A 14,902-nucleotide genomic window follows, 5' to 3' on the forward strand; every position below is an offset into this window, starting at 1 on the left:
GGCAAAGTAGGCTGTGATTCAATGATAAATGAACAGGCACCGCATCGATTATATGCAACGCAGGACACGCTAGATAAACTAGTAATATCATCAACCATGTGGAGTTAACTAGTGATTATGATTGAATGATTGATTGTTTTTTTATAAGATAAGTTTAATGCTAGCTAGCACCTTACCTTGGCTCCTTGCTGCACTCGCGTAACAGGTAGTCAGCCTGCCACGCAGTCTCCTCGTGGAGTGCAATGTAATCAGCCATGATCGGTGTCCAAAAATGACGATTACCGATTGTTATGAAAACTAGCTGATGAACTTACTACTATCTGTGAACCAACAGTAATGTTTTCCCTCTACAGTATGTGGTTCATTTTCAGAATGAGAGAATTCGGTAAAAATGAGGCGTTGCTTGTTAAACAAGTGTAGCTGGAGCTGGGCACATCACAGTCCGCTTGGAGTTTGCCAAAATGCTCCTAAAGGACTCTCAGACCATGAGAAACAAGATGCTCTGGTCTGATGAAAGCAATATTGAACTCTTTGGCCTGAATGCCAAGTGTCACATCTGGAGGACACCTTGCACCTTTCCTAAGGGGAAGCATGATGGTGGCAGCATCATGCTTTTGGGGATATTTTTCAACAGCAGGGACTGGGAGACTAGTCAGGATCGAGGGAAAGATGAACAGAGAAAAGTACAGAGAGATCCTTGATGAAAACCTGCTCTAGAGCGCTCAGGACCTCAGACTGGGATGAAGGTTCACCTTCCAACAGGACAACGACTCTAAGCACACAGCCAAGACAATGCAGGAGTGGCTTCGGGACAAGTCTCTGAATGTCCTTGAGTGGCCCATCCAGAGCACGGACTTGAACCCGATCAAAAATCTCTGGAGAGACCTGAAAATAGCTGTGCAGCGACATTCCCCATCCAACCTGACAGAGCTTGCGAGTATCTGCAGAGAAGAATGGAAGAAACTCCCCAAATACAGGTGTATTACCCAAGAAGAATTGAGGATGTAATCACTGTCAAAGGTATTTCAACAAAGTACTGAGTAAAGGGTCTGTAACGTAATATTTTTGGGGAAAAAGTCAAGAGGTCTGAATACTTTCCGAGTGCACTGTATAATCTTATAGTTGAATATATACTTGTAAAAAATACTTTGTGTACAAAGTGCTAGCCACACAGCTTTGGAGTAGTTAGAAGGTACATTTCCCTGCTTTTGAGAGGATCTGGCTACAGTGGTTCCACCGCGGGACTTAGAGGTACCCAGAGTCACGGCTTCATTGCTCCAGACCACCACAAGGGGGAGTTAGAGCACTCATTATGCATTTGGGTCCCAAGGTTTTTATATGACCAATGGTTCGAGTGGTTCCAATGACGAATGACGCGGAGCCACCCCTCCGTGGTGACTTTCTTCAGCAAAGATGGCTGACAACATTACGGGGAGGCAAATGTAAGTAGTTATAACGTCATAACGAGTCAAGCAACAACAAAAAAATACAATTGAGAGGAATATGTTAGTTAACGTAGAGAAACGATTGTGCATATTTTTTTTGTCATAAAGTTAATTTACGAAAATCACTATTTCGCTAGTTTACCAGGTGTATCAAACTCCATTCTGTGAATGATGCTGTCTGCATGTATGTATTACAATTATAGACTTCAACATTGTTTACCACTCCTGCTCCTGGGACATCAATGATTACACATTGTAACTATGCAATAGACTAGAAACATGATTTTGTATTTCATATATACAGAATAAAAAACAGTACATCCTGCCAGCACGACCACAGGCATGCTGAATGGCGCGTGGAAGAGAGCGAGGAAAGAGATAGGAGTAACAATCCAAGGCTATTTGCTCGGTGACGTGCATAATAATGTAATGAAACAAGCACGGAGCATGTTTCGAACCCTCAGCATTCTAGCCCAGTCCAGCACACTATCCACTGTGCCCAAATGTATTAATTGAGGTTGGGGCCGATTGTGGCTAAAAAAAACGTTTTAATTTGGAATCTTTAACATGTGGAAAGGGGGGAAAGTATTTTTATTTGTTTCTCACAAGCGTAGCAGGCTGTGAATTCTGTTAACAGCGTTTCTAGGATGGGCTATTAGCTGAACAATAGACTATTCAACCTTTACTAAAGAATTAGTATTTCAAATAGCCGAGCTAGGTGTGAACCCCCCCTCCCCAACTTGAGCTAGGTGTCATGCCAAATGCTAATTGAGTGTATGTAAACTTCTGACCCACTGGGAATGTGATGAAAGAAATAAAAGCGGAAATAAATCATTCTCCCTACTATTATTCTGACATTTCACATTCTTAAAATAAAGTGGTGATCCTAACTGACCTAAGACAGGGAATTTTTACTAGGATTAAATGTCAGGAATTGTGAAAAACTGAGTTAAATGTATTTGGCTAAGGTGTATGTAAACTTCCGACTTCAACTGTGTATATATATATATATGGTTCGAATTCAAGCTGTATCACATCCGACCGTGATAGGGAGTCACAATTTGCCCAGCGGGTTTGGCCGGGGTAGGCCTTCATTGGCCGGGGTAGGCTGGTGCTGAAAATATAGCTAGCTTGTTATGCAAGTGTTGCACACCAAGAGATGGAGAAAACCTACACCAGTCGAGCAATTCATTTCAACAATAATCTTCATTTTAATTTGACTTTACAAACAACAAGAGGGCTTAATTGGAGTCTATTTCTTCGGAGCCTAGACCTATATAAAATAACTTAACTGGCTGAGGTAGGCTTTGAGGCTTTATTAGGGCTACTTACAATTGCAACTGGTCAAAAATGTAGCACATTTTCACAACTGTAGCAGGTGTAGCCCATCATGCAAATGTTTCCTATTATCAGGACAATAGAGTTTTTATAACCCAGGTACTGTTGTGAAAATTCCCCAATTTACAATGTATTCGATGCTTAAGTACTCTAAAGTGTTACATTTGTACCTCAAAACAGCAATACTGTATTTATTCAGCAACATCTTTATGCTTTTGTTAATAAAATAAAATAACGAGAAAAAAGACATTCAAATGCGGATGTTTACATTAGCTACATTTTAGTCCACTTCCACCCAGCTCCACGACCACAGGTAAAACCTTGCTGAGATTATCAATGTATTTGTCGCATTGTTGTATCGTCAATTTCTCTAGCCAAAACATCTTGATGGCCTTGACCAGTTCATCTTTGAGCAAATTGCTCAAGGGCGGAGATGACATGATTGAATGTCTCGCCAGCTTTGATCCATGCCTGGGCCTGCAGTACGCAAAGTTCTTTGTTTGTCGGACGAATCATTGGGTCGAAACTACAGAACAGTACAAAACAAGCGAACACACATGGTTACTGTTCTGATCAGGGTTTTAAAATGTGAAAATGTGCAGCATACAGTAAAGACCAGTAGTCGATTTATTTAAGCTGTATTTTTAGCATTATTAGGCCTACATTAAATTATCTTAGCCTACTGTACCTGTTCAGTTTCCTGGGCTTTCGAGTTCGGCGTAAAACAGGCATCTGATGATAGTGTTTGCGAATAGCACTGTCCGTGACCAAAATCCCCAAGTCTACCAGTATTTTTGAAATGTCTCCAGTAGATTTCCCGTTCATCCTGAAAGGCCTAATATGCTCACTTAAATGAATAGAGATCCTGATCATGGTGCTACAGTATAATTAAAGTGAGGACCATCGGCAAGCTGCCGTATACTTATAGCCTACTGTAACCTGAAAGTCATGCCTTTCCTCCCCCCGCCCAAAACTCCACCCTTAACACAGTTACCATTCAAAAACGAGCTGTTAATAAAAAATAAATGACATTGCGACCAAAGAAAACAGACGAAATGGACATAGTTTTCTTCAAACCAGCTTCTATTTATGGTGTTACCTGTTCCAGGGTTAGGACTGTAACCACCAGCTTCTTTCTATGGTGCTACCTGTTCCAGGGTTAGGACTGTAACCACCAGCTTCTATCTATGGTGCTACCTGTTCCAGAGTTAGGACTGTAACCACCAGCTTCTATCTATGGTGCTACCTGTTCCAGAGTTAGGACTGTAACCACCAGCTTCTTTCTATGGTGCTACCTGTTCCAGAGTTAGGACTGTAACCACCAGCTTCTATCTATGGTGCTACCTGTTCCAGAGTTAGGACTGTAACCACCAGCTTCTATCTATGGTGCTACCTGTTCCAGGGTTAGGACTGTAACCACCAGCTTCTATCTATGGTGCTACCTGTTCCAGAGTTAGGACTGTAACCACCAGCTTCTATCTATGGTGCTACCTGTTCCAGGGTTAGGACTGTAACCACCAGCTTCTATCTATGGTGCTACCTGTTCCAGAGTTAGGACTGTAACCACCAGCTTCTATCTATGGTGCTACCCGTTTCAGGGTTAGGACTGTAACCACCAGCTTCTTTCTATGGTGCTACCTGTTCCAGGGTTAGGACTGTAACCACCAGCTTCTATCTATGGTGCTACCTGTTCCAGGGTTAGGACTGTAACCACCAGCTTCTTTCTATGGTGCTACCTGTTCCAGAGTTAGGACTGTAACCACCAGCTTCTTTCTATGGTGTTACCCATTCCAGGGTTAGGACTGTAACCACCAGCTTCTTTCTATGGTGTTACCTGTTCCAGGGTTAGGACTGTAACCACCAGCTTCTTTCTATGGTGCTACCTGTTCCAGGGTTAGGACTGTAACCACCAGCTTCTATCTATGGTGCTACCTGTTCCAGGGTTAGGACTGTAACCACCAGCTTCTTTCTATGGTGTTACCTGTTCCAGAGTTAGGACTGTAACCACCAGCTTCTATCTATGGTGTTTCCTGTTCCAGAGTTAGGACTGTAACCACCAGCTTCTATCTATGGTGCTACCTGTTCCAGAGTTAGGACTGTAACCACTAGCTTCTATCTATGGTGCTACCTGTTCCAGGGTTAGGACCGTAACCACCAGCTTCTTTCTATGGTGTTACCCATTCCAGGGTTAGGACTGTAACCACCAGCTTCTTTCTATGGTGTTACCTGTTCCAGAGTTAGGACTGTAACCACCAGCTTCTTTCTATGGTGCTACCTGTTCCAGGGTTAGGACTGTAACCACCAGCTTCTTTCTATGGTGTTACCTGTTCCAGGGTTAGGACTGTAACCACCAGAGGACTTGAAAATGAGCCGGAGCTGAGAGGATCACGAAAACTAAAGCTATTTTGGTTTCAGAGCATTTAATTTTTTTAAAAGGAAAGAAGGTATATAGCCTATCAATGAGTATGCATACTTTATAATAAAATCGATAATTGTGTACTAAAAACGTGAATGTGTTTTTGCAGAACTTACAACCATGTCAACAACCATCACGGAGATCAGTGGACAAAGGGCTGGACAACGGGCCAACGAAAAAACGCATGGTTGCCAAGAAAGCGGTTAGTTAAGCTAGATTCTTAAAATGTGTACGCAGCATTTGTGTGTTGGAGTCACTTTTAATTCTTAATTGATCTGCAGTTACTATCATAGGCCACTGTAATCGATGGGGGCTCAGGGCGGTACCATTCTGCTCATCTGATGAAGGTGCTCATGGGTGAGATTCAAACTTTGAAGACCGAGATCGGGTCATTGAAGGCAGACCATCAGAAAGAGAAACATTCTCTGAGGGCAAAGAGACGGGCGACAGCTGACGCATTGGTCCAGAGCCAGGCGCTATTGGCGGAGAGTCAGGTGGAGATGTGTAACCGATGTGTAATACCACGAGTGGGCACAGAATACAAATTGGGATGGATCCTAAGGAAAATGTGGCTTACCAATGAACCTCCGGGTGTTAATCATTAATAGTATGTCTCAGAAGTTTCCGTCCATGACTGATGCAACCGGAAAAGCATTAAAGACAGAGTTAATGAGTACTTGAGGTCACGAGAAAGTCTGGTCATGGCCTACTCTCCCTTATGTGAGGAATTAGGCACTTTCCCATGTTTACTACAGTATGTACTGTATCCTATGTTTCGTTAATAAAATAATGATAAAATACTATTTCAAAATTCTGATGTTTATTTAGTTATGGATCCATAACGAATGACTTGTTCAAATATGCCATGATATTCTTGTGATACGTGTTGACTGAATATAAGCAAGCGATTTCTGCATTTTTTGCCTTTTTCTTGGTTAAATGAAAACGAAATCTCCAAAATATCATTACTTTTTAATCAAAGTGATTATTATTATTAATTATAATAATTAATCTAAAAAAACCTGGGATATTTTAATGTAGACTGTACTATACTGACTCTGTTTTACAAATCTTTCATTGAGAGTATTTTATCTTTTTGTATTGTTTGTTGGTTTGGCAATGCCACTGTCAGCCAGAGAAATATGCTGAGAAGGATTATCACCACAGCAAGCAAGGTACTGGGAGTCAAACAGACAGGCCTGGAGGAGATCTTTAAGGTCAGGGCCCTCCGCAAGGCTCACAAAATCATTCCAGACCCAAGCCACCTCCTGTACCCGGACTTTGAACTACTTCCCTCTGGGCGCAGGTATAGGACACCCGTCAGCAGGAAAAACAGAACTAGACAATCATTTGTGCCAGGTGTGATATCCCTCCTAAATAGATAAGGCTAATGTTCCTATCGACTCAATAAGGCCAGCAGGCTAGTCTTTTTTTATTGGTATGTAAATGTTATGAAAGTTGTATTGTCAATTTTGTTTTGTATTTTAACGCCACTTTAAACGTGTACATGACACTGCAACAAAAGTCAGTAAGTAAGTAAATTAATTTAGAATTATATTAAAGCCCCTTAGGATCTGTGAGAATTTCTAACGGAAAATGCCCCTTAGATATTAATTTAGAGTCCTCCAATCCTCTAAATGTAATTATTGGCAGAGAGTAACGTCATTGAAAAAAATATTTATCGATATACTGTAGGCCTACCATAGGCGAAATGAGTCTCACTAGTGTTGAGTAATGTCTAATGAAGGCAAACAATTTAGAATCCTCCAATTAATTAAGCAAGTACTAGTCAAAAGTTTGCACACACCTACTCATTCCAGGATTTTTCTTTATTTTTACTATGTTCTACATTGTAGAATAATAGGGAAGACATCAGAACTATGAAATAACACATATGGAATCAGTTGAGAAACAATTATTATTTACAGGGCCAGCCTACTCCTTCCTCCCCAACTGGGATTTGAACCCCGGTCTCCCACTTGCCCCGCATTCTGTAGTACAGACATGGCCTGCTCTCTCTTATGTAAGGAATTAGGCACATTCCCATGTTTACTACATACAGTATGTATTGTAGACCGCACAGTAGCCTAATAAACACATTTCGTTATTAAATAATGATAAAAAATTCTCTTTCAAAATGCAGATGTTGATTTAGTTATAGATCTATAACGAATTACTATGGGAATAAATATCACTGATTTACAGAAATATTGGAACAAAGATGTCTAATGAAGGCAAACAATTTCGAATCCTCCGATCCTGTAGCCTACTCCCGATGTCACGTTGTACAGCGCCATAGAAACCCTGAGGGTTTTGTTTTTTGTTTTTCTCTGAATAGAAACACCATAATATTAATCTAATTCATTAATTTTTTAAAATCAATCCCATATAGTATGTTATTACAAAAAAGGTTTTAAATTCTCTGGTAATACCAATATGGACTACTATCAAATGATTCTCAAAGATGCTCTCTGGTGGTCAAACTAGCAATAAAAAAAAATAAAAATAAAAGAAAATAGCAAGCAACATAATGGCTTGTAATTAAATGACGTGCCACAGAATGCTGCGGCAGCATGCAAGGTGTGCCGCAGTATGGCACAACTTTTAAAGGAGGAACCACTGTAGTACATACCCATTGACTTTCAGCAATTACGCTAATCTAATGATATGCTACCTTCAACTTTCTTCAAACTGCATGCAGAGACATACAAATGGTATGCATGAGTTCCTCAGACTCTGGGTAAGTAGGAAATTAGCCCAAAACCCGAAGTATCCCTTTAATGTGTTATGTTGTGTTCTGTGATTAAAGGTTAATTAAGCTTGTACTCTGCCTGTTCTGCAGTCTTAATGAGACTGGCATACAGTATGTGCATGTGATACTAAAGAGCCTACTAAAATGAGATTGTTAAAATTGGCACCATTTAAATTACGTTTTGGCCATTTTTGGGGGGGTTCACAGCAAATTTTTAGGGGCTCAAATAACTAAAACTAGATTGGTACAAAATAATCTAATTTGGCACACAGAAACTAGAGACCATTAATTACTTGATCGAAAATAATTGTACCGATTGGCCTATAGGTGGCGCTGTTATAAGCAAACTCACTTAAACCCTTATATCAGCCACCTTGTTTGACCTGGACTTGAAACTTTGTATGCAGGCGTCAAGATAGATTTTCCTCCATCTTGGAAATTTAGTTAAACCTTTGAAAAACCTATTGTAAGTCCAAATAACACCAAATGTTTGGTATGTAGGCCCATGGTACATCTCTTAAGTTAGTTAAGGGATTAGTTAGTTTAGTTAAGGGATTGGTTAAGATATGGATGAGTTACTGATACATCCAATCAAATCCTTTTTAAATCCACTTCACAGTGGCCTATCAACTTTAAACCTCATCAAAGGCATTACCACGATGAACCATGTTAAGTTTGGCATTGATATCTTACAAAAATATAGAAACTATTAACAATTCACTTTTTTGACAATGTAACGCTAATGCTTCAACTAATCATAAAAAATATTCTCACAGATAAAAGTCAGATTCAGTCCAAATTAGGTCTTTGGACTCATCACAATAGTTCCTAAAGACTTCAAGAAAATAACATTGATGCATTAAAAGATGGCCACACTATATGAGTACTGTAGATGCATATTAGAACATATGCATTTACATTTAAGTCATTTAGCAGACGCTCTTATCCAGAGCGACTTACAAATTGGAAACTTCATACATATTCATCCTGGTCCCCCCGTGGGGAATGAACGCACAACCCTGGCGTTGCAAGCGCCATGCTCTACCAACTGAGCCACACGGGACCATATGCTAAAATATGCTAACTTAATACTAAATGACAAATCTAATATTCTCGTGCCCCAATAGCATTGTTGCAGAGGGCTTGCTAACTAGCTAACAGTGTTTGAGTCATCTCAGCCGCTTTCTTGTAAAACAGCTCAGCGAGGTAACAAAAAGCTCATTTGCCACGCTAGCTAGACTGCTTCTCGATTCGGAAGCTCATGGGGCTTCAGGGGCCAGCGGGTTAGATGATTCCACCATGGGCAACAACAACTGGCTACTAGAACTGAATCGATGGACATGGGGCAATGACATTTGGTATGTAAACCTTATGGGGTTTGAAATTACTGACACCCTTAATTAAGATGAGCAATAATGACCGTTTAAAATAAATAATTAGAATACTGAGCCATATTGTAGGTAAAAACAAAATAGGGAAATGACATTATTTTATTATTATACAATTGCTCAGAGAAAGAGATTTTGCTTAACAAGTAACACTTTATTTCCCTAGCACGCAATAACTACATCAAGTATGTGACTACATACTTGTTTGATGTATTTTCAGTTAGTTTTGGTTGTGTTTCAGACTATTTCCTGCCCAATAGAAATTCGTGGTAAATACTGTATTGTGTGACCTTTATTGGAAATAAGAATAGAATAGGTTTCTGAATCCATCTGCATTCATGTGTTTGCTACCATGAGGGATAATCCTGAATGAATCGTGAATAATGAGGATTGAGAAAGCTACAGAGGGTCTAAGATCATACAGACACGAGAACGCATTCGTGGATCGCACACACATCACCGACAACGATGCCCGACAACGATGTCACCCTGTTATTGGTAATGTAATAAATCTCTTTCTCTTGGAAATTGTATTAGTATAACATAATAACATTTCCCTATTTTTTTTTGTTGCATGCATACAATATAGCTCAGTATTTGAATGTATTATTTTATACAGTCATTATTGCTCATCTTTATCAAGGATGTCAATAATTTCAGAGCCAACTTAATATTCCTTAGAAGCTATGTGAATACAAAGTCACTGCAACCTTAGATGGCTGACTCAACCAGTTTGCCTTCAGAAAGTATTCATAACTCTTGATGTATTCCACATTTTGTTGTGTTACAGCCTGGATTCAAAATTGATAAAAATGTAAAAATCTCACCCATCAGCACAAAAACCCGATAATGACAAAGTGAAAACATTAAAAAAAAATATATATATATATATATTTTTTTTTTTTTTTTTTTTTTTTTACAAATGTCTTGAAAATGAAATACAGAAATATCAAATTTACATAAGTATTCACACCTCTGGGTCAATACTTTGTAAAATAACCTTTGGCAGCGATTACAGCGGAGAGTCTTTCTGGGCAAGTCGCTAAAAGCATTCCACACTGGGATTGCGCAACATTTGCCAATTGTTATAAAAAAAATCTTCAAGCTCTGTCAAATTGGTTGTTAATCATTCACCGTCTTCAAAGGGAAAACCACCCATGTCACGGACACCAACGTCTTGCTTCCGGACAAGCTAAACACCTTCTTCGCCCACTTTGAGGATAACGCAGTGCCACCAACATGTTCCGCCACCAATGACTGTGGGCTCTCCTTCTCCGTGGCCGACGTAGGACATTTAAGCGTGTTAACCCTCGCCAAGCCTCAGAGTATGTGCAGTGTTTACGGACATATTCAATCTCTCCTTATCCTTGTCTACTGTCCCTACATGCTTCAAGATGTCCCGGAAACAATGGAAGTGCTTTGAGAGACCTCTGCCTTACCTGACACCTTAGACTCACTTCAATTTGCTTACCGCCTCAATAGATCCACAGACGATGCAATCGCCATCGCACTGCACACTGCCCTATCCCATCTGGACAAAGGAATACCTATGTAAGAATGCTGTTCATTGATTATAGCTGAGCATTCAATACCATAGTACCCTCCAAGCTCATCATTAAGCTTGAGGCCCTGGGTCTGTACCCCGCCCTGTGCAACTGGGTCCTGGACTTCCTGATGGGCTGCCCCCAGGTGGTGAAGGTAGGAAACAACACCTCCACTTTGCTGATCCTCAATACTGCGGCCCCACAAGGATGCATGCTCAGCCCCCTCCTGTACTCCCTGTTTACCCATTACTGTGTGGCCACTGTGAGAGCAAAACTACAAGATTATGTTATACTGTTTATGCATCAAATAGCTTTGATAAGTACTTTCTCATGAAATGTCTGTGTGAAGTGAGAGGAGACTAACACCTACAGCTGGCAATCCATAGATAAGATGTGGTGGGTGTAACTGAGATAAAGAGAGCCTGGAGGAGTAGAGCGACACCCTTATTGTGTCTAATCATTCTTGCATCTGGGAAACAACACCAGAGGCAGATTACCACAGGATGAACCCGGAGTGGTTTATGGTGCCACCCCAATCTATATGGGAGGGGTGGAACCGGCCATGACTAAGCATTCTTAGTGTCAGCTATATAAAGAACTCTGTATTTTGGTAAAGGTTTAGCTACCCGACCCAACAGTCAAGAGTGTTGGGTTGACTAGTCTCATTATTGCAATAATTCATCGATATTAAATAAAGATGGTTGTTTGAAGAAATTACAAAGTCTCTTTCTGTATGAATTTCCATGACATCACGCACGCTTCCAACTCAATCATCAAGTTTGCAGACAACACAACAGTAGTAGGCCTGATTACCAACAATGACGAGACAGCCTACAGGTAGGAGGTGAGTGCCTGGGAATGTGGTGCCAGGAAAATGACCTCTCACCCAACATCAACAAAACAAAGAAGCTGATTGTGGAATTCAGGAAACAGCAGAGGGAGCACCCCCTTATCCACATTGAAGGGACAGCAGGGAGAAGGTGGAAAGCGTCAAGTTCCTCTGGGTATTTTATTTATTTATTTAACCTTTATTTAACGAGGCAAGTGAGTTAAGAACAAATTCGTATTTACAATGACGACCTACCCCGGCCAAACCCTAACCCGGACGATGCTGGGCCAATTGTGTGGCGCCCTATGGGACTCCCAATTACGACTGGTTGTGATACAGCCTGGAATCGAACCAGGGTCCGTAGCGCCACCTCTAGCACTGAGATGCAGTGCCACTCACATCACTGACAAACTGAAATGTTTCACCCACACAGATAGTGTGGTGAAGAAGGTACAACAGCGCCTCAGGTTATTGTCCTGCTGAAACCTGAACGTGGTTTTCTTCTAGGATTTTGCCTGTACTTAGCTCCATTACATTTATTTTTCATCCTGAAAAACTCCCCAGTCCTTAACGGTTACAAGCATACCCATATTATGATGCAGCCACCGCTACATTGAAAATATGGAGAGTGGTGCTCAGTTATGTGTTGTATTGGATTTGCCCAAAACATAACACTTTGTATTCAGGACAAGAATTGAAATGCTTTTCCACATTTCTTGCAGTATTACTTTAGTGCCTTGTTGCAAACGAGATGCATTTAAACTCTGGGGACTCCTTTGGTGTCTAGAAAGTTATGCAGATCAGCCTTTGGTTTCCTTGTGCCTTGCATGTGGAATGATCTACAATGCACTTTAAAACTAGATGAATTGGTGCATCTAGGGCATTTCAGACGGTTGTTAGGAGACCTTTTTACTGAATATTTTTTTATCATTTTGTTTAGCTTTTTGTGTATTGTTGTGCATAATAACGTGTATTTGAATGTGCATATAAATGTGTAGTTTGATGTGTTTATTGTATTTTGATGTGTATTTTGGTGCTAGACAGAGCTCATCTGGAAAAGAGACCTTGGATCCTGGACTTCCTGATGGGCCACCCCCAGGTGGTAAGGGTAGGCAACATCACATCTGCCACGCTGATCCTCAACACGGGCCCCTCAGGGGTGTGTGCTTAGTCCCTTCCTGTACTCCATGTTCACCTACGACTGCGTGGCCAATCACGACTCCAACACCATCATTAAGTTTGCTGACGACACAACAGGGGTAGGCCTGATCACCGACAATGATGAGAGCCTATATCGAGGAGGTCAGAGACCTGGCAGTGTGGTGCCAGGACAACAACCTCTTCCTCAATGTGAGCAAGACAAAGCAACTGATCGTGGACTACAGGAAAAGGCGGGCCGAACAGGCCCCCATTAACATTGATGGGGATGTAGTGGAGCTGGTCAAGAGTTTCAAGTTCCTTTGTGTCCACATCACCAACAAACTAGCATGGTCCAAACACACCAAGACAGTCGTGAAGAGGGCATAAACAGTCGTGAAGAGGGCACAACAACACATTTTCCCCCTCTGGAGACTGAAAAGATTTGGCATGGGTCCTCAGATCCTCAAAACGTTTTACAGCTGCACCATCGAGAGCATCTTGACCAGTTGCATCACCGCCTGGTATGGCAACTGCTCAGCATCTGACCGTACGGCACTACAAATGGTAGTGCGTATGGCCCAGTACATCACTGGAGCTAAGATTCCTGCCATCCAGGACCTCTATACTACATTTTAAAATAAATTTATATTTATGTGGATAAATACATTCAACATATATTGTGATCAATGTCCCCCTCTAAGCTGAGCGAGTGCGCGAGCGCGCAGTAGCCTGAGACTGCAGTGCAGCTCCCAATATCAGCCCATGGAGAGAAGCACCAGATTGAACTTCCCTGTTAGTTGACACTATCAGCGTTTCCCTTTACTGTGGCAATTGTGATCAAATCAACACAATATTACCCACTTTCAATGCAACATACCCGAAACAAAATGAACTACGTAAGATATTTTGTTGTAGGCAGAACACATTGGAGTATAATTCTATTGCATTGAAGGACAGATTTAACCAATCAGAGCTGCAGTAGGCCTATATGCAAATTAACCATTGCCATATACAGTATGGATCTGTGCCATTTACTTTGAACTGGACTGTGTTTACACTACAGCATGAGAGGTCATGAGTAGATGTGGGGTTGCATGAAGGGCTGCATGAAGCCAGGTGTGAACATTTTGTTAATATCCTTTTTCTAGTTAGTGAGTTATTAGCCCAGTTATAGATCATTTGTAGTCAGCAATAGTCAATAGTCAGCAAAAGCACAAAACGTGAACATTTCGAGACTTTTGAAAAGCAAGGAAGGTAAATAGCTTTGTTTTGTCTTAAAGGGACAGTGTTGTATTTTGAGACAGGCTTGAATAAGCTAAGTAGCCAATAGGCAGAGGGTAGCATAATTTATCTGATTTTCTGTAATAATGGTATGGGAATAATAATGCATTTTAATTTGTAAAGTGGTTTCTTGCATCAAACAACACAACAACATTTTCCGTCACCTCCTTGTCTGAAGGACAAGTGGATAAAAAGGTTAATGTTAAGCCCTGCATGTATTTTTCTCCAAAAGTCTCATGGAATGTAGGCCTACACTGAACACCATACATGGGCTGCTACTGTAGGCTGAATGACAGAACAGCTATTTCCATGTTAAAATGTTATGGATGTATTTTCTCCATTGTTTTTGATGGTAGTCCACTCTGATAGACCTACATTATGATCAAAAAGCCACAGTAGCCTACTTGTCCACTGTTAAAACTGTAACTTAAATTGTGTACAGCCTCAGGGTTCACAGTAAATGCACGCGCTGGAAGTTGCACAGAATTTTCACAACGTTCAAGTTTGCGCTCAGCAGACCTGATATTTACTCAGTGCCTACATTTTTTTGAGGGAATATTGATTGTGATATACATTTTACTTACATTTATATATACATTTGAAATACATTCCGTAATATATGTTGGATTGTATTTAAAAATACATTATTTGGCCAATTTTAAATATTTCACATGTATCCTAAAATGTGTCTCTAAAAATATATTTTAAATGCATTTTTTCCCCGTATGGGCTGCTATGTGTGTTTTTAAAGTTGTCTGAAAGACTTACC

General features: G+C 40.7%; 1 protein-coding gene across 2 annotated transcripts in view; it reads right to left on the minus strand.

Moving 5' to 3' along the window:
- cblb (Cbl proto-oncogene B, E3 ubiquitin protein ligase) overlaps positions 1-14,902 on the minus strand; it is a 180,518-nt gene that overhangs the window by 7,655 nt on the left and 157,961 nt on the right. The gene's annotated exons all lie outside the window — the stretch shown is intronic.

The sequence above is a fragment of the Salvelinus fontinalis genome, chromosome 13 (assembly GCF_029448725.1).
Source record: "Salvelinus fontinalis isolate EN_2023a chromosome 13, ASM2944872v1, whole genome shotgun sequence".
Lineage (NCBI taxonomy): Eukaryota > Metazoa > Chordata > Actinopteri > Salmoniformes > Salmonidae > Salvelinus > Salvelinus fontinalis.